Source organism: Dromaius novaehollandiae, chromosome 10, assembly GCF_036370855.1.
Source record: "Dromaius novaehollandiae isolate bDroNov1 chromosome 10, bDroNov1.hap1, whole genome shotgun sequence".
NCBI lineage: Eukaryota > Metazoa > Chordata > Aves > Casuariiformes > Dromaiidae > Dromaius > Dromaius novaehollandiae.
The window spans coordinates 20,326,146-20,343,839 of NC_088107.1; the positions used below are offsets into that span (position 1 = coordinate 20,326,146).

General features: G+C 44.9%; 1 protein-coding gene across 7 annotated transcripts in view; it reads left to right on the top strand.

The window, feature by feature from the left end:
• Positions 1-3,252: 3,252 nt before the first annotated feature.
• Positions 3,253-17,694, top strand: part of TLN2 (talin 2) — a 231,979-nt gene continuing 217,537 nt past the window's right edge. For 5 of the 7 annotated variants that reach the window (XM_064517509.1, XM_026113384.2, XM_064517514.1 and 2 more), the window contains exon 1: positions 3,562-3,718. The gene's annotated coding sequence lies outside the window, so the exon portion shown is untranslated. Of the gene's footprint in view, positions 3,363-3,561; positions 3,719-4,854; positions 4,994-17,694 lie in introns of those variants that run through there. The other 2 variants (XM_064517511.1, XM_064517510.1) reach the window with 2 other exon arrangements.

A 17,694-nucleotide genomic window follows, 5' to 3' on the forward strand; every position in this document is an offset into this window, starting at 1 on the left:
TACATGCCTAGATTTGATTTATGCTGCATTTAAATGGACCTGTTCTGAGACAGTGATTTAAAGTGTATTTGAATGAATTTGAAATGTATTTGAAATGACAGATTAGAAAACAGTTTATAGCATACACTGCATTGAAGGCCCCCTGCATATGCGCCTGGCTAAGCTTTACTTCACCTGAAACATCACCAAAGATGCCAGAACTGCTTTAATTTGAAATGGTGCTCCCACGGGTTAGTTCAAGTATCAGAGTAGTAGAATGTTTTCAATACAAAGATTAACACAAGGCCATAAACAAGTAAATGGCATTTATGGATAGTTTGGGTAATGTTTCACTCCTCTGTGAGTTTTTTGAGGTCGCTTAGCTTCTGCCTCTCAAGCTGGAAAAAAATGTCCCCAGCCTTACTGTTCCACCTGCTGAAACACTAGAGAATATTCCTGACGTTCACGTGCCAGTCCCATTTTGTTTCCTAGAAGCAGATATGACTGTTGTACTTCTTGCTCTGACAAAGCACATTTGCCCTTAAGGCTCTGGCGTTTGGTAATTAGAGAGATGGAAGGAAAAGTATTAGAACAGCTGGGATGGAAGGCAAACGTAACCTCAGAAGTAAAGTCAGATGCCTGATACAATGCCTTCATTTTCAAATGCTCTCTGAATACAAATAAAGCCTAGAAATATTCTATTCTTTAAAAATATATTATTTTCCACTCTATCATAACAAATCAGAAACATTACCTGCCACAGCTGGTAATTGTGACTGGAGTCTGATTTGATCTCAGGAGATTATTATGTCATGCAGGTAGTCGGACTGATTTCAAACTCTGCAGTTACCCCTGGTAAAATCAGTGTAATGATACTCCAGGAAACCAGTGACAGACTGAACAGAAAAGAAATGAAAGGTCAAAAGTTTTGTAGAAATGCACAAGGAAATTGGCATGATTCCAGTACATTGATGTAAGCACTTTCAGGTTCATCTATACTGCAATTAATTTTTCTCAACAGAAATACACCTGTCTGCAAATTTTAGTAAGTGGAAATAATGTAAACTATCCAGGACGTTATATTTATGATCTCTACATCCACCGAGATATGGCAAAAATTAGTTATTTCTCATTGCTGACACAACAAAAGCTGGGTCCTCAAATGACAGATTGGTAGGAGACCTCATTCATTATTATAATACTATTATCACAGATTGCTACTGCAGAACTCAGCTGTGGGCCCAGACCCCACTGTATTGCATGCTGTGCAAACAGAGCAAAAAAGCTGCTCTATGTCCCAAAGCAGGTCAGTAGCTGGGTACAAAGGGAAACAGTAGATGGGTCCAGGAAGGCAGACAGACTGGGGGCAGAAAGACACAGAAACGATAGGGGGTAGCTGGATAGCCCCTGGTCTCATCACCACATGGCATTTTGTAGCTGCATTTAGCTGTCTGGGACTTCGGTGTGTTTCTGTTGGCATTACAGTAAAGAGATCCCAAAGAAGAGGTTGGGAGCGCAGCGTGGCGCAGAGGATCCTGCGGCTGCCCTGTAAGCTCTGAGCGGAAACGGGAGGGCACACCACTACCCTCACCCGAACACACATGAGCAGTGGAGACTCGAAGTATGGCCTGGCATGTTATCACTTAAGGGAACACACGGGCTAGGAAAAGCCTAAAAAGTGAAGCTCGTAAGGCAGAAATAGCCAAAGCGAGGAAGAAAAGCAATGGAGTAGAGGAAGATGCTTTTGAAACAGTATTGCAGCTGGAAAATAAGATAATACTGCAGGGAGAGAACAATGAAGTGGTCAATATATATGCTGTAAGAGTCTGGAGGAGAGTTTAAGTTGTATGATGAATACAGAAGGCCACGTCATCAGAAGCTTATCATTACCGTGAATTAAAGGCCATAAAAAGCTGTCTTTATGCAAAATGTTATGGCTGTTTACAGACAACTTAAATCTGCAAAATTACCTCTAAGGTGCAAGAAATACATATCTCTTATTTTAATAATGGATATGACAGTCATTTTGTTAAATTAGTACATTGTCAAGTATTTGCAAGTTATAAAGCAAACCCTGCAGGGTCTCTTTTTTGATTAAGAGGACACTTTTTGTTCCTTTGCTAATGTTGACACAGCTCAGACTGTTACAAATGTTAGTATCATGATGCTTTTAATTCTGTAGTACGGGTATGCGAGATAACTGGGCTCAGTTTTTGTAACTACGGACTGACTTAGACATGCGCACTGAGATGTGAGTTGATCCAAGGGTATCTACATTGGACCATGTCAGTGTACAGCGCTGCTGTATGCGAGTCCAGTGTCTCAGGGTTAATTTGATTGAGCAAAATTACCCTTGAAGGGAAGAATGGCTGTTGGTCGATGCAGGTCTTTAATCTGGTTACAACCAAAACCCTTTACCCGTGGCTGTGCTTCAGCTAGATCAGATTCAATTATTTTGATCGTATGATTTTTTCAACTGTAGCGGTTTCACTGATGCCCTAGTATATACGAAATTAAGTTTGCCTAGGTATTCCCTTTCTCCTATTGATACGGAAACCATTTATGCAGCTGTCATGGTACTGGAATAGTTAAAATGGTACCATCTATGTATGGAAAGTCCTGAGTTTCCTTTGCTACAGCAGCAAATTTGTTGCCGGTTTTGTTTCTAAACGCTTAATACAACAAGATCCAAATGCAGTTCAGTTGGACTGTCTGTTCAAAGTGTATTGACTATATTTTCATATTTTTTGGTATTCTGAAACCATCTCTGCACCGAGTTTTGTTTGAAGTCTCCGATCAAGAAGCAGGAGGTGCGGGTTGCTGGATAACACCAGCAGGCCCGGGCTGGGCGGAGGGCTTTGCAACGCGCTGCTTCACAGGGGTCTGGAAGGGAAAGCCGCCCCACCTCCGGCGCAGGTGGGGGTGGTGAGCCAAGATTTGCCCCAAGGGGCGCCACTTGTGAGCGCAAAACTTCGATTTTTGGTGGTGGTTGTTGCTAGCGCTTAGGCTTAGGATGAAAACACAGCTGGGTGCTAGGAGCCGGCCGGCAGGCTGGAGAGCTCCGCCGAGGAGCAGCGCCTCAGCGCGCTGCCCGCCGCCTCGGCGCGCGCCGCGGGGGGGGGGGGGGGCTGGGCGCCTCGCGCCCCCACAGCGGCCGTTTAACGGTCGTTAACGCTCCGGCGCGGCCGGGCGGGAGCGGCGTTCCGCGCAGCTCGCGGTGTCGCTACGCCTCCGCGTCCCCTCTCCCGGCCTTCCTCCTCCCCGCGGCGCCGCCGGCCCTCCCCGGCAGCTGGCTGGCCGCCGTGGCCCCGGGCATGCCGGCGGCGAGCGGCGCTCCCTCAGCGGGGGCGCGGCCGTTGGAGCTGGCGCTCCCTCACGCCCAGGTGAGGGGACCCTAACCCCTCGGCCCGGCGGCCCGCCTGAGGCGGCTGCCTCTCCCCGGCTCAGCGGCAGCGGGGCGGGGGGGCGCGGGCGGGGGCCGCGGGCTGCCCGCGGCGGGGCGGGCGGCGCGGGCCGTGCCGGGCGGAGGGCGGCGGAGCGGTCCCGGAGTGATGACGCGCTTCCTGCCCTCCCCGGCGGGGGTCTGCGCCTGGAGTCCGCGGCGGCGGCAGCTGCGGGCGGCGGCGGAGCAGGCGGGAGCGGGCGGCAGGCGAGCGGGGGGGAAGGAAGGAAGCAAGGAAGCGAGCGAGCGAGCTGCGGGGCACAGGCGCTTCGCAATGCCCCAGTAACGCCTTTCCCGGTAGGAGCCCGTGGGGACCCCCCTTTCCTCCCTGCCGTTGCACGGAGCGTCTGGTCCGCGCGGAGCCGCGGAGAGGGGGACGGCTCCGCGCGGGGGCTGAGCGGCGGGAGTGCGGAGCCGCCCCGTGCCTGCGGCCAGGCAGCCGCCGCCGGGATTTGCGTGTAAACGTTGCGTTGTCCCCCGCCGGGCAGCGGGCGCCGGGCGGGCGGCAGCCGCCGGTGCCTAGCGGTGGCTGGACGAGCGGCGGGAGCCGGGCGGTGCGGTCCGTTCGGCACAGCCTCGCCGGCGCGCAGCGCTGCCCGCCCAACAAGTTGCCGGCTCCGGAGACGGCTGCGATAACGCGGTCTGATGCCGTGCGGGGAGCCGGGCTGCCCCGGCCCCGCGGGGTTCCGACGCCGAGCCCCGGGAGGGGGCGAGCGGCTCCGGCTCGCTTTCCCATCGGCCGGAGCGGCTCCCGGGCCGGAGGGAAAGCCCGGCTCCTTCGGGACCCCCCAAGCCGTGTAGGTTTGGTGTGCGGGAGCGAAGGGGCCGCCGGCGATGAGCCGGGCGGAGGCAGACGGCTGCTGCCGGCCCCTCGTGGCGTGGCCGGGTCGAGCTTGGCGTGGCCGGGCCGGCAGGGCTGTGCCCCGGGCACGGAGCTGTCCGCCGCGCCGCCGGGCGCTGCTGGGGACCGCGATGGAGAGAAACGCTTTTCGCAACACGTTGCAGAGCGACGACCTCCCAAGGACGATCGCGCCGCGTGTTTTTATGTGTGTGTCCATATCCGTGTGTCTGTCCGCCCTTTCCCACCCGCCCCGGGGGGCGGCTCGGGTTGGCAGCGGGTCGCAGGCCGGTCCCGTGGGGCCACCCAGGAGCGGAGGGAAGGCGAGGACGCGTCCAGCCCTGCGCGGGCGGGGCGGGGCGGGGCGGGGCTGGGTGGGCGGGCGAGCCGCGCTGCTCCTCGCCCCCCCCCGCGGCTCGGCGCCGGCCGGAGCCGGCTTGGGGCGTGCGAGCGCCCGGCGGCCCCGGGTGCCTGCGGCGGGCTGCGCAGCGGCGCGCCGTGCGGCAGCGGGAGGCGGGCGCTCTGCGGCGCCGCGCCCTGCGGCCGGGCAGGTGGCGCCGCGGCGGGAGCACCTGCGGCGCCGGGGCCGCGCGCTCGCCTCGCGTAGCGCTCGGGCTCTGCCGGCGAGCCAGATTCCCTTCCTCGGGCTCTACTTCGTTTTCTGTGTTAAGACACTGCTAATTGGGAAGAACGTGGAATGCTCGCTCCTTCGAAAACGCCGTCGGATTAAACAGGTGCCCACTTCCCTCCAGCTACTGTGAAAGTTTATTTTCCGTAGCTGTAGTTCAGAGCCAAGTCTGAGCCACGTTAACCTGCACGCTAGGAATGCCTGCTCCGAGTTTGAAAGCATGCTACTTAAAGGCATCAGGAGTGCTGCGTGGCCGGAGAGCCCAATAGCTATGGAAAATGCCCTTGTGATTAAAATGCAAGCAAACAGCAGATTTTTCAGCTTACTTACGCGTATGTAAAACATCGCTTACTCTTTTGTGAACTTGCTCGTATGTGAATGGTAGTGTTTTGTAAGTATGGGTCAAAGTTGCCGGTGGTAATTATGAATGTCTTACAAATGGTAGTATATGAAAAGTTTTCATATCTGTTTCAGACAGTGGCCAGCCATTCTTTAGTCAGTATGGTTGTTAGCTAAAGTAACCATGAATTAAGTCGGCTGAACTACCTTTTCTGCTTTAATTTTTAAAACGTGAAACTTTAAAGGTGGTGCTGTGAGATTAAAGGTTACCGTAGAGCTGGGAGGAAAAGGGGGAAAAAATTATTGAGATGTGCATTTCATGTGAAATTCGTGACACTTCATCTCACTCTCTGGTCATTGCAGAACTAAAGGTTTAAGTGGAATTTTCTTCTGACCTATCTAGTTATTGGTGGCAAAATTGTTGAGCTGCAGTAAGATAAAGAATACTTCTTGTTTCTAGTCCTCAATCTCAAGTCTCAGAGTTACCTTGACAAACTTGGTCAATATTGGAGTTCTGCATCTCAGTATAGAACTTGATATTTATAGGAATTTTATATAGAATACCCATTCATTCTACTATGCAAATTAGAGTATTTCACCCTGATTACTTCTGCATAATTGTCCTATGTGTGAATAATTGTCCTACATGTTCCTAGAGTAACATCTGTTGCATTATATCATGTAATGGAATGTGGTACAGCCTAATTTAAGTTGTTTTGAAATGCTGCCATTGCTCTGTAGTAGTGCCTCAGAGGGTAAGTGTTTTTTTGGTGTGTGTGATGGATAGGTTGGTTAAAGACTAGAAGATATTGAGAAAGATGGATTTGCATTTGAACTGCGAAGGATTAAGTAATTTAACTCTGAGCTTGGTTTGTTGTGCAGTTTTATATAGACTTCTTTCATCATTTGCCAGCTAATCTAATTGCTGAATTCTGCTAGCATTAGTAAATGAATCTTTAGTTAAAATACAACTGATAAGTACAAAATTGCACTGTAGCCTATACAAGTCTTTTTTTTTTTTTGGAGAGGGAAAAGTGGGCTTGAAAGACGTGTCTGGCTGTTGATACTTCTGTGGTACAGCTTGGACTGCATGACCTTTATGATAATTAAAAATTTTACTGTGAAAACTTTCTCTTATTTGGTATTGTTTCTGCAAAGGTTTGACTCGGCAAAGCAAGGAGGTACTGAAGTATTAGTATTTGGCCTGCACTACTTCATATCCTTACCTGTATAATATATATTAAATCTGTGCAAATGCAAGGTCTGGGTTGCTTCCAAAAATGCCAGTGCTTAATTAGTCATCACAGCTGGTCAATAGTACAGACACCAGCCTCCGTTCCTTACTGTGGTATTGTAGGGTGGGATAGCTATTGGCATAGCAATAGTGTATGTTTGTGAAATGTGGGCAATATCATTTGCTTAAGCATCAGTACATCCATAACATTAGCACTGAAGTAATGAAAAAGCTGTTTGAAATAATTCTCAGTGCCTAGTCATATCTACATCTCGGATTTTGGCAAACTGCAGAATGTATACGCATCATGTTTTTTTAAAATATGCCAGCTTTCTTGCTGAGAAGTTCTTGTATAAATGCTGCCTTTGCAACAGGTCGTAATTAGGAAAGGGGGAGAGGTGCGAATGTGTTTACAGAACACTATCCAGCTTTCAAAAGTTCTTTTTTTCCCTCTGGTCTTGAATCTTGCAAAGATTTGGCAAGTCTGTTTATGCGTGTTTCTGCAGACAATAGAATGCTGATGCAAATTGAGAACAGCAAACAAAATGGTTGGTTGCAAATAGGGGGAAGCTGCTTCAAGCATTTTGCATATCATGTTTCATTTGTTTCCTTTTGGGTTGTAGTGTGTTAATTGGAACAAAATTCACTAGCATATAGCTGGAAACAGTAGTTGGCATTGGAGGGGAATGCAGGTTTTTGCTTCTGAAGTTTTGCCTTTGACCACATGTGGCCAAAGTTTATCCTGATAAACTGAACTGAAGTTTTTTGGGGCAGTGGGTATGAAGAATTAAGCAGAGTTTTACAGAGCAGCCTGACTCTCAAATTCCAGAGGGTTCCAGGTTTGTCTCTGCTAATGCTATTACAAATCCATTTCATGGCAGTGTCAGAGAACCATTTCTCTGGGTGTGTTGTGTGCACACATACTTATCTCAGAACCGAGTTTGAATTAGCCTGTGTACTTGAAGTAATTGTGATAACATTTTGATGTTTTCCAGTTTCAGTTGCAAGCTGGGATTCCTTCCCCAGAGATCCACCCCCTCAGTTCTCAAAGCTCCAGTGCCTTTTTACCAAAGCATCTTCATAAAGCTAGAAAACACACTGACTTTACAAGGTGATGAGCGTACAATAGGAAGTCATGTCTTGAAATATCTTTACCACAGTGCTAACTTCTTGCTCTTAGTCCCTTTACTTGGCAGCAACCAGTTGAATTTCTGCCAAGACAGGTCAGGCTGGTACTTGAAACTGCCTCCCTTGCATTCTGGGTAGGTAGCTCATCTTTCTGTGTTTGGGCGGCAGGAAGAAGGTGTGAATTGAATTGTAAATGAGTCTTGTGTCGTTCTATCTGCCAGCTTTTGTAAGGCTGAGATTTTGTACTTCCATGAAAAAGTGCCATTTTGCCTAGGCAGAAGCAGGAGGTATTGGCCATTCTAAATCACGGTGAATAACAATTAAGGTGATAAAGAATCAATGGTACTACATAGGCCATTTAAGTGTTCAGGCGGATTAACAATTTATGTTTCTATCAGCCGTGGCTTTTCCTACTATAGTGCATCAGAAAGTGTTTAGTGTTTTGCTAAAGAGTAATGATGTGAATTTCTTAAACAGTAGCATTTTCTTCAGCTTAGAAAGACCTTCAGAATTGTTTAAGACCTTTCTTGGCACGTATTCTTGTCTGGTCTCATCTAGTGATCTCTCATGTTTCCTGGGAGTCAATGTTTGTAATACAGTGAATATTATCCTTTGTTTCATCCACCTTATCTCTGAGTCTTGTTTATATTGTAGTTTGTTTACAGTGGTGGTGTGTACTGCTTAGGAAGCTGCAGTTTATCTGGACTGTTTAAAGGTTCAAATGTAGGTTAAATAATTGCATGAGCATAAAACAGTTTTGAAAACTTATTGGTGGTAAAACCCAGGTTTGAATGTGTTTTGGTGACACCATCAATTAGCCTTAAAGGCATTGATGGCGGGACAGTATAATAGCAATTGGAGAAATACTGCAAATTTTTTACCTTTGACTGTTCTATTTAAATGTACCACATGTTGGGTAACAAGAAACAGCAGGATGGTACTTGGTGCAGAGAGAGAGGAGAATGGAGGTAGTGAAGGCAAGCAGTGATTGCCTGCCAGAAGTGATAACCCCTGGTGAGGAAAAGAAACTTGGTAATCTAATGATGGTGGCAGGGGACAGGAGTATGGTGTAGGGCTGAAGCACATACTGCTGTAGACATAATAAAGATATTGAAATGCCAGGACAAATTTGAAATTCAGCAATGGGACTAAAAATGAATACGTGAATAAATGAGATCAGGAAGCAGAACTCAAATGCAACAGTTCCCTGTAGCCTGCAACTTCTATAATTTTTGGTTTGTGACTAAAAGATTTTCTTAAATTAATTTTTGTTTCAATCTAAGGAAACGATTGCTTGAATCATCTCCTGTTGGCGAGGGGGCATTGCAACTATCTGGGGAAAGGATCAAGCAGGAGCCACTACCGCACAGCAGGAATGCAGGGTCAAGCTTGAAGGAACTAGTGGCAGGCCTCCTGGGTCAGGGTACTGCAGAAAGCATGACTGCAGGCAGGAAAAGATAAATGCCCAGCTTCTGTTTAAAAAAACAAAGGCTATGGGAAATGAAATCACTTTGCTGTGATGTTTAAATTACTCCTGGGAAATGTTATATGTGGCAGCAGAGGATGTATGGAGCCCAAAGGAGAATCCGAAACCTTGTGGTATTTACCCACCCTGAAAATGGCTTAAAAAAAAAAAAAAAAAGTTCAGTAACTGCCTTTGCAGTTGTGGCATGATCCAGATCAGCCTTGTTGTAGCTGGGTTACCTATCCAGTTGCACTGTGATCCTAACCAGACTTAAAAGCAGCTGAAGAGGACAAGAGAAACATGACCAAATGTATAGAAGGATGAAACCTGTGGAGAAAGGGCAATTAGCTTTATACAGTGAGATCATACTGGCCAGCATATGGATTAAATACAGCTCAGACCTAGGCACCGAGATGAGAGAAGGGGGACTGCCATGTTGTAATGGGCCTTGTGTGAGGCTTTTGTGCTTAGAGGAGTATGTGCTTAGAGTGCATAGCTTCCGCTGTGTAGCTGTTTGTGAAAGAGAATGGTCCAGTCTTGAAATATGCCATCATCACGACCATAGCAAAAACCATCAGACATCCAGCCTTCTAGTACCATGGAAAATAATAATTTGAAGTTTGATCTTGGGGAGAAGAATAGCTGTGTTCAGTGGGTGACCAGCTAGTGGCACAGCACAGTTAGAAAGCCCAAGTATGCCAGCTGCGTGGTAGCATTCTTCGGGCAGCAGGAGGAAGTGTCGTTTCCACCATCCTGAAGTTTTCTTTCTGCTGCTGCCTTGTTTGCAGCACAGGCTTGTCCACCCTGAAAGTTTTTCATAGCTGCTTGAGCTCTAACACAACCATTTGCTGAGAGAAATTACCCCATGATGTTCCATGAATATTTTGGGGAAAGTGCTGTTTACTCTCAGATGATTTCACCTTGAACAATACTCTTAAAATTTTCGTTTTGCTTGTACTTACTGCATAGTTCTAGAAGGCTTTCAGCAGCATTTTTATATTAATTGCCATGAATATCAGGGTGCTAGCCAAATTTTAATCCATGCTGCCTAACAAAAAGCAAGGAAGATGAAACAAGAAACTGTGGGAATAAAGTTCCACAATTCTGTTCCTTTACTGTAAAGAATCAGAATCCCACAAGACAGAACATGAAAATGTGAGGGGAAAAAAAGGTCATCTTAGAGATTTCGTGTCAGAACTGTGGCTGACCTTCTACAAGGGAACACTGAATGGAATAGCAGGGCTTTGGTGTCAAAGAGATAAGGCGGAAAAATACCTTGGTGGTGGTACAAGTGGGCGGTTAAGGTGAATTATGTATGCAGCAGTTGTTGCAGATTATTTGGAACAGATAAACAAAGCCTGCAACTAATTAGAAGGATAGACATGCCCTGAGGAACTGAGCAAACCAGTACTGAAACAACTGTAAGGCCAGGGTGTGAAAATGACTCTAATAGCTGTGAATACTTTTACAGGAAAAACGCCTTCCTATCTATTGCTATTATCATTCTTTTTCAAAAAGTAAATTAGAGTTCCAAGAGTTGAAAATTTCATCCACGTGTGGGGAGGGGGAACTCTTATTAAACTGAAAACTAAAAATGGAAGTTGAAGTCAAAACACTATTCCATATGGATTATATTACAATCAGCAATGGCCTTCACTTTTCTGGAGTAGTTTCGCTCCTTTGAAAACTTCACTCTTATCTGGTCATTTAAGAAAAAGAATGAATGGCCTGTCTTCAAAGTGACATTTGTTTGTAGCATTAATTTCTGCCCTGTACATTTGGACCTTGTTACTAAACAAAATCAAGTGTTCCCTGAGCAGAAGTGCTTTGTAGTTTTCTCTTGAGCCAAAGCCTTTGCTGAACAGTATCAATACAGAGGTGGTGATTTAAGGAGATTTTGGAGACTTGAAGAGGTTACAGGTCCATTCTGGTGAAAAGCAAAAGAGCAATTTGACTTAATAAATTAAAGCAGCAAGACTAGTAAAACCTAAAAGTAGTGGGACCTTTTAAGAGAATGGTTTTATTGCTTCAGAGTTGGACTCAACCATTTCCACAAAAGGTTGTGTTGGAAAAACAATATTAACTTAAGTTTTCTTCCACCGTAGAAAAATGTTAATCTGTGTTTTGATGTCAGTTTTGTTGGTGTTGAAGGTTCAGTTCATTGCCTCATGAAAGAAGATGAACAGCAGAGTTGAGAATTACTTGCCTTAAAAAAAAAAAAAAAAAAAAAAAAAAAAGCCTGATCTTAGTTTACCACGTTGCTACTGAGCGCCCTTAAATGTTCTTGGATTAGTTTGTCTCGTTAGCTGAGCACTTGTAATATATCTGATGCCTCAGCAAGTGATTAGATGTAAGTTAATGTAGCTGTGACAATTGTACTGTCATTACAAAAGAGATGCTATGTCTTGACCTTGAAGCATACTCATTGTATTTAAGCAGTACTCTAGTAGTGTAATACTTCATTAGAGTTCTTGATAGTCCATGTTATTAACTATACTAATGGTTTACTTAGCTTTTTCTCAGAATAGTAATTTTAGTTTTGGAGCCCAGTAAGAGACTGTAGAAGTATATAACCCTTTGATAATTATATGTCGTTTGAACTTTTCAAAATGAAGTCATGCATGTCAGATTAAGTATGTTAGTTCTGTTGTTGCCATATAGTCATCTTAGCCCAGGAAGGGCGTCATTTTGCTGTTAAATTTCATGTTGAGAATTACTTACCTCTAGTACTACTTATCTTCAGGTAGCTTGCAAATTAATTCATGTTTTGATCTGTTTGTTTCCCAACACAAGCGGGAAAGTTTAAATACATAACTTTGAAACGTTTTTGTGTACATGGTATATTAAATGTCAGCTGGGAATTTTCTACCTAAAGGTTTAGCGCAACTGGATACTATTGCAGTTGGGATCAGCCTGTATTGAGGTTTGGAGGAAAGTTTCCCATAAGCAAATTTCCAGAATGGTGAGAGGTTATCTAGTCAAGACTTGGGAAGCTTCTGTGTTGCAAGGTTTGAGTGTGTAGTTTTTTGGCACAGTACCTGTGCATTTGGAATTGTATTATCTCCTGCCTTCTTGCATTACTTTGCAGGTGACTTACATGGCAAGTGCTGGTGTAGCAGCTGTTCTAATGCATGTTGTCTTTCCAGTGCTATGTTAATATTAAAAATGCAGCTGACCGCTCTGGGTGACTGATATTCCGTAGCTGCCTCACTTGCAGACAGACATCTTGTAGTCAGGCATGCCTGATGTTGGCCTTGCTAGCAACCTGTTTCTGCATCTGTAGCCCTGTTCCCTTAGTGTTAGGAAATCTCATGTTTAACATAAACAGTTATTAACTTTTTATGGAGTCACTTTGGAAAGTTCCATAGGAGTCATCTTAACAGCATGAAGTGAAGCAGCTGCTCTGGCTGTCCGCATACATGTTCATGTGCTTACTGGGGAGACTGTGCTGCCAAAGCTAGAGCTGGCTTAGTGTTTTCAGGTGTTGGCTGAATGGGAAGCACCTTAATTTCCCCTCTGTCAGCTTAGCCAAATAATTGAGATTTCTTGGCCTAAGGCTTGTGCTGTAGCTTTGTGGGCCTCTTTCATAGAGAGGGTGTAACAAGGTGAACTGTTAGCTCAGCTCCAAACCACAGGGGAGACTAACCTCTGTTTTTGTGGACAGGCTGAGTTGAGGGGTGGTCTTTGTGGTACTCCATGTCTTTTTACTAAAAGTTATTTGCACATATTTATTCATGAGGATCCAGGTCATGTTCTCTTGGTCCTACGAATACTTCCTCTTTAGCCTATTTTCCTTAGCTCTTGGTAAAGCATTGCTTTATACAGTTTACCATGCTTGGTTGCCTGTTATCTTGTCTGCCTTGAATATATGAGGCATTTACTTGCTATCGTTTGTGGACAGGATGGTGATGACACACACATAGCCCATCTGTGTGGGTCTGGTTTATGGGTTTTCACTGCCTCGCAGTGAAATAAGATCGCTTGCTTGTTTTTTGCCTTCCAGAACTCGTTTACTCTGACTGCAGCTTAGGGTCATACCTCCTGGCCGTGTGTACACTCCACCTGAACAACGAAGCTCTAGTTTTGTTGTTGTTTGGCTCATTTTGTGAAAACATAGACCCCACTAGAAGTGATGGATCGCCTGTTTCCATATGCTGGAACAGGAAAGGTAACAATGAAACCATGAATAACGATGCAGTAACTGTTTAAACAGGCATTTGTATTTAAATACTGATGGTCAAAGAACATTTGAAACCTGTTGTTTGCTTAGGCCTGAGTTCAGGATCCTGTCACCTTACAGAACTGCATGTTAGAAAACTTTAAATGAGCCATGCCGTGGTCCTATCAGGTGATGCACATGGATTTTTGAAGCAGAAGCCAAATCTGTCATGGTATTTGTGCATGTGATTGATTTCAGAGCACTTCAGGGTTCTAAAGAGATGATTTGAGCAAGATCCCAACTGCAGAGGGTCCTAAACCACTTGTGCATTTCCCTGGTTAAAATTCCTTGTCTTTATGGTGCCTCACATTCCTGTGCTTCAAAATACGGTATTTAATAATGTGACCCCTGTGTGTTGTGACAGCTTGCAGATCTTAATGAGCACACCCTAGTGATGTGTAGCTTTAGGTCATGCCAGCTAAACTCTTAGAAATAAGTGTTAAATGATTGAAGATTTTTGCCTAGGACTCCTAAGGAGGGACAGCAATTTTTGTTCACTTTGTTTAGCAGCCAGCACAATGCAGTTCTCATTCTGCCTGAGGCTACAGAGTCTTCCCTTAGAGATAAATTTCAAGTACCTGCTATACATCTGCTATCAGGCATCAATAACGTCATGGTACCCACCAAATAAGTCTATCTCTCCATGTGCAGCTCAGCTTCTGTAGCTGTCATGTGAGTTGTGAGGAATGAAGTACAACTTCAGCCCCTGAAGAGGATGCAGAAGCAAGGTGGGACTGCAGATAATGGCCCTTTGAGTAAAAGGGGAAGATTAAGCAGGGAGTTGCTTTTTTTAGTGTTGTTTACAAGGAACTTCTTAAAACTAAAGGAAAAATATAAAAGGAGGACAGAAAATACGTGGATGAAAGGGAAAATGACAAAAGCAGCTGTTTCCTTTAACTGTAGTTACAGCAATTGTGCTATGTTAACTAATCTCTTTTTTTCTGGACTATATACTAGTTTAAAATTCCTTGCTTAGGGTGTAGTTTTCATTGCTTGAAGCAAAATTGTTCTTGCATACTACCTGCGAAGTATACCTACTATGACAAGTAAAATACTCAAAGCAGTCCTCTCTGTTGAAGCAGAAAATTTCTAGAATGGTAGCAGTCGGTATATGGTACCAGCGTATGTTTCTTTCGTGTTTATATGGAATTTGTTTGCTGGATTTAAATTCTTCTGTGAGAGGCAAAGCAAGCTAAATTAGGAACACTTATTTGGGGCACTCTTCTTTGCATTTGTTCCTTAGGACCTAACTCTGGCATTCAGAATGGGTATGAACAACAGGAAGCTCTCTGTGGATGCTGCTGTACATGACAAGTACACCAGGATGCTAGAGATCTGTTGTGCAAGTCAAGTTTGTCTTCCTTCCTGGCCCCTAGCAGCTCAGCACAGGTCATTTTTTTTTCTTCCTGGTCAATTTATCGATGTTTGAAATGTTTGTGCTTGTTGGGAATTTATCATTTGAAATTTAAGCAATTCATACTTCAGGTATCTCAAGTGGTTTAGAATAGGAGCTTTTACTTTCTGACAGTATTCAGGAAATATTCAACTAAACAATAGGAAAAATTTTCTTTAAGCTAATGAAAACCTACTGTTTGTATGATCAAGTTTCTGCAAAGCGTATGACTGTCTCTTTAGTAACTAGTGGAATGCAGTCCTAGAAAATGCTGGCTGACAATCTTATTTTGATCACTGCGAGTATATTAGTGGTCCCTAATGAGGGAAACAGTGAAGCTGGAGTGAGTAGGACAGAGGCTAGTCTTAGCTTTTGTTTAACACTTCTTTTTGGGAGTTACGGCATGGTTATGGAAGAGGCAGGCACAGAAACAGCTCATTCTCCAGAATGCAGATGATCAAAATGATGCCAAATTACACTATTTGGAGAAAAATTAAGTGATGCGGAGTGGGGAAGAACATGATCAGGCGAATCTGGGTTATTGTTGGTCACACTCTGGTTCAGTAATGGATGCCTTGCGAGCAATGTAATGAGATGTAAGTGGTATGCAGGGTCTTGGTGCAAGTCCCAAACTCCAAAAGGCCTTGTAACAGAATCTGTTTGTGTTCTGCAGAAAAGCTGTAATGTCACGTGGAAGACAAATCCTGACTTCTAGTTTACTGAAAAGGAGGTACGGAGCAGAACTTCGAAGGCTAAAAATGTGTTTCCAGCAACTCTTGGTTTCCATTGCAGTCTTGTTTGCTTGTTCAAGAAACAAAATAGGGATCAGAGAGACTGGATGCAAGCATTGACCTGAGAACCAAGTCTGTGGGGTGTCTGGGAGACACAGATGACTGTTACCGCTCGAGTAGCTGAGTATGTGGGGGTTTTGGCACTGTTGCTACACGCTTGGACGTTCCTACTTTGAAAGTTTACTTGGCACACGGAAGGGGAAAAGCTTCCCCATCCCTTTTGCAGTGTACAATACATGAATCAGTGTGGTGGTCTAAAGCTACCTATCAAGCCTTCTCTTGTAAAGAGGAAACCTTCAGGAGGGCTTTGATTATAAATAGAAAATATTCTGTCAAAGTGAACTTCTGTATTATGTAAAGCCTTCAATTATCTGTCTAATGCATGAGCAGACAGTGACAGCTTTTTCCATTATAGGGAGATGAAGATCATATAAGCTTAACAATCAGCTTGTTTAGTAATATTAAACATTGGGGAAGCTTTGGTCTTAAGATTATTCTCTAGATGTTGTACTGCAAATGAATGATACGATGCCATATCTTCCTAGTGGAATGAAGAAAATAGCTAAACCACTTGAAATATTTGCTTTAGAAACGTCTTATTTTGAGCTGGAAGAAAAATCAGCTGATGTGTTAAACTGCTCTGATGTCCTCTGAAGCAGTCTGCAGGGTGCTGCAACCTATGAGCATCCTAGCACTGTTCAATGAAACTCGCTCATACTGACAGCTAGTACTTTCTAAATGTTCTTGGCTAATTTGAGGCAAGTCTTGATACAGTTGGTGTGTCTTGTGTGACTGAACAAAGGAGTAGTGTCTTTTGAATGTCTGAGAAGAAAAATATATGGGCAAAATGTAGAGTTCAACAGGTAATGGAGAAAAGAGCTTTCTCAGTAGCACAGCTTTGCAATCCCCGAGTCAGGAAAAAGAGAAATCTCATTTTCCCACACGTGTGCTCTCACTTTCCTGTGCATGCTTTTCCCTGCCTAATGTCTGATATTTGATGATGCCAAGTAAAAAGAAACTTACTTCTAGTCTTGCATAAAACAAAATGGAGATGGGAAGAGGTTTGGACACTTCTAAATCTATTTGAACTGTATGTTAATATTAATGCCTTCTCAGACTGAACAGAGTTGCATCTTTTGAGCCGCTGTTTTGAAGTTTGTCCCCCTGAGATACCTACACAACTGCTTTGATTGCATTTAACTTTTTTAAAGATATTGTTCACAATCATATAAGCCAGAAGTGCATTCAGATGGAGATAGTTACTGTTTGTGACAAGTCTCAGCGGAGCTTGAAAATTAAGGAAAATCTGTTTGACTTCCTAGGGCCCTAGATTGCATCTAACCCCTATATGTCTAGGTTCACAACTTGAAAAACTCGCATCTTCAGGCAATGTGGTAGGCTGTATTTATGTGATATAAAACTTAAAACACCTTTTTGTGATTATAAGAGGGGCTATAGTTGTTAAGTAAAGAAAGGCTTTTAGTTGTTTTTGAGGAAGTTTTATAGAGATTAATTCTATTTTGTAAATGATTCCTTAAGTATTTCATAAGTAATAGTTTGGGCTGCCTCAGCAAAGTGTCAAAAGAATAACGTTGGCATATGACAGTTGCTACACTTGAGGGGCAATAGAAGTTTTTCAAGAGACAGTGAAGTTATGCTAACAGTCATATATACTCGGTATCTTCTGATCTACAGAAGGAGGCAAAGCCTGGGAAGCACGTCGGAACGGGGGGAGGGTGTGTTCTGGGGTTTAGGGGCGTTTAGGGGATCAGGTTTTAAGTGGTAAGGATCAGGGAGGAGGTGGTGTGGGGTAAGAGAGAAGAGAGAAAGAAGAGACAGAGAGACAGCGAGAAAGAGAGAAAGAGAGACAGAGAGAAAGAGAGAAAGAGAACGAGAGAAAGGAGAGAAAGAAAGAGAGAAAGAGAGAAAGAGAGCGCGCGCCCGCGAGCCCGAGAGCACCGCGAGCCCGCGCGCCCGCGCGCCCGCGCGCCCGCGCGCCCGCGCGCCCTCTCTCCCTCTCTCCCTCTCTCCCTCTCTCCCTCTCTCCCTCTCTCCCTCTCTCCCTCTCTCCCTCTCTCCCTCTCTCCTCTCTCCCTCTCTCCCTCTCTCCCTCTCTCCCTCTCTCCCTCTCTCCCTCTCTCCCTCTCTCCCTCTCTCCCTCTCTCCCTCTCTCCCTCTCTCCCTCTCTCCCTCTCTCCCTCTCTCCCTCTCTCCCTCTCTCCTCTCTCCCTCTCTCCC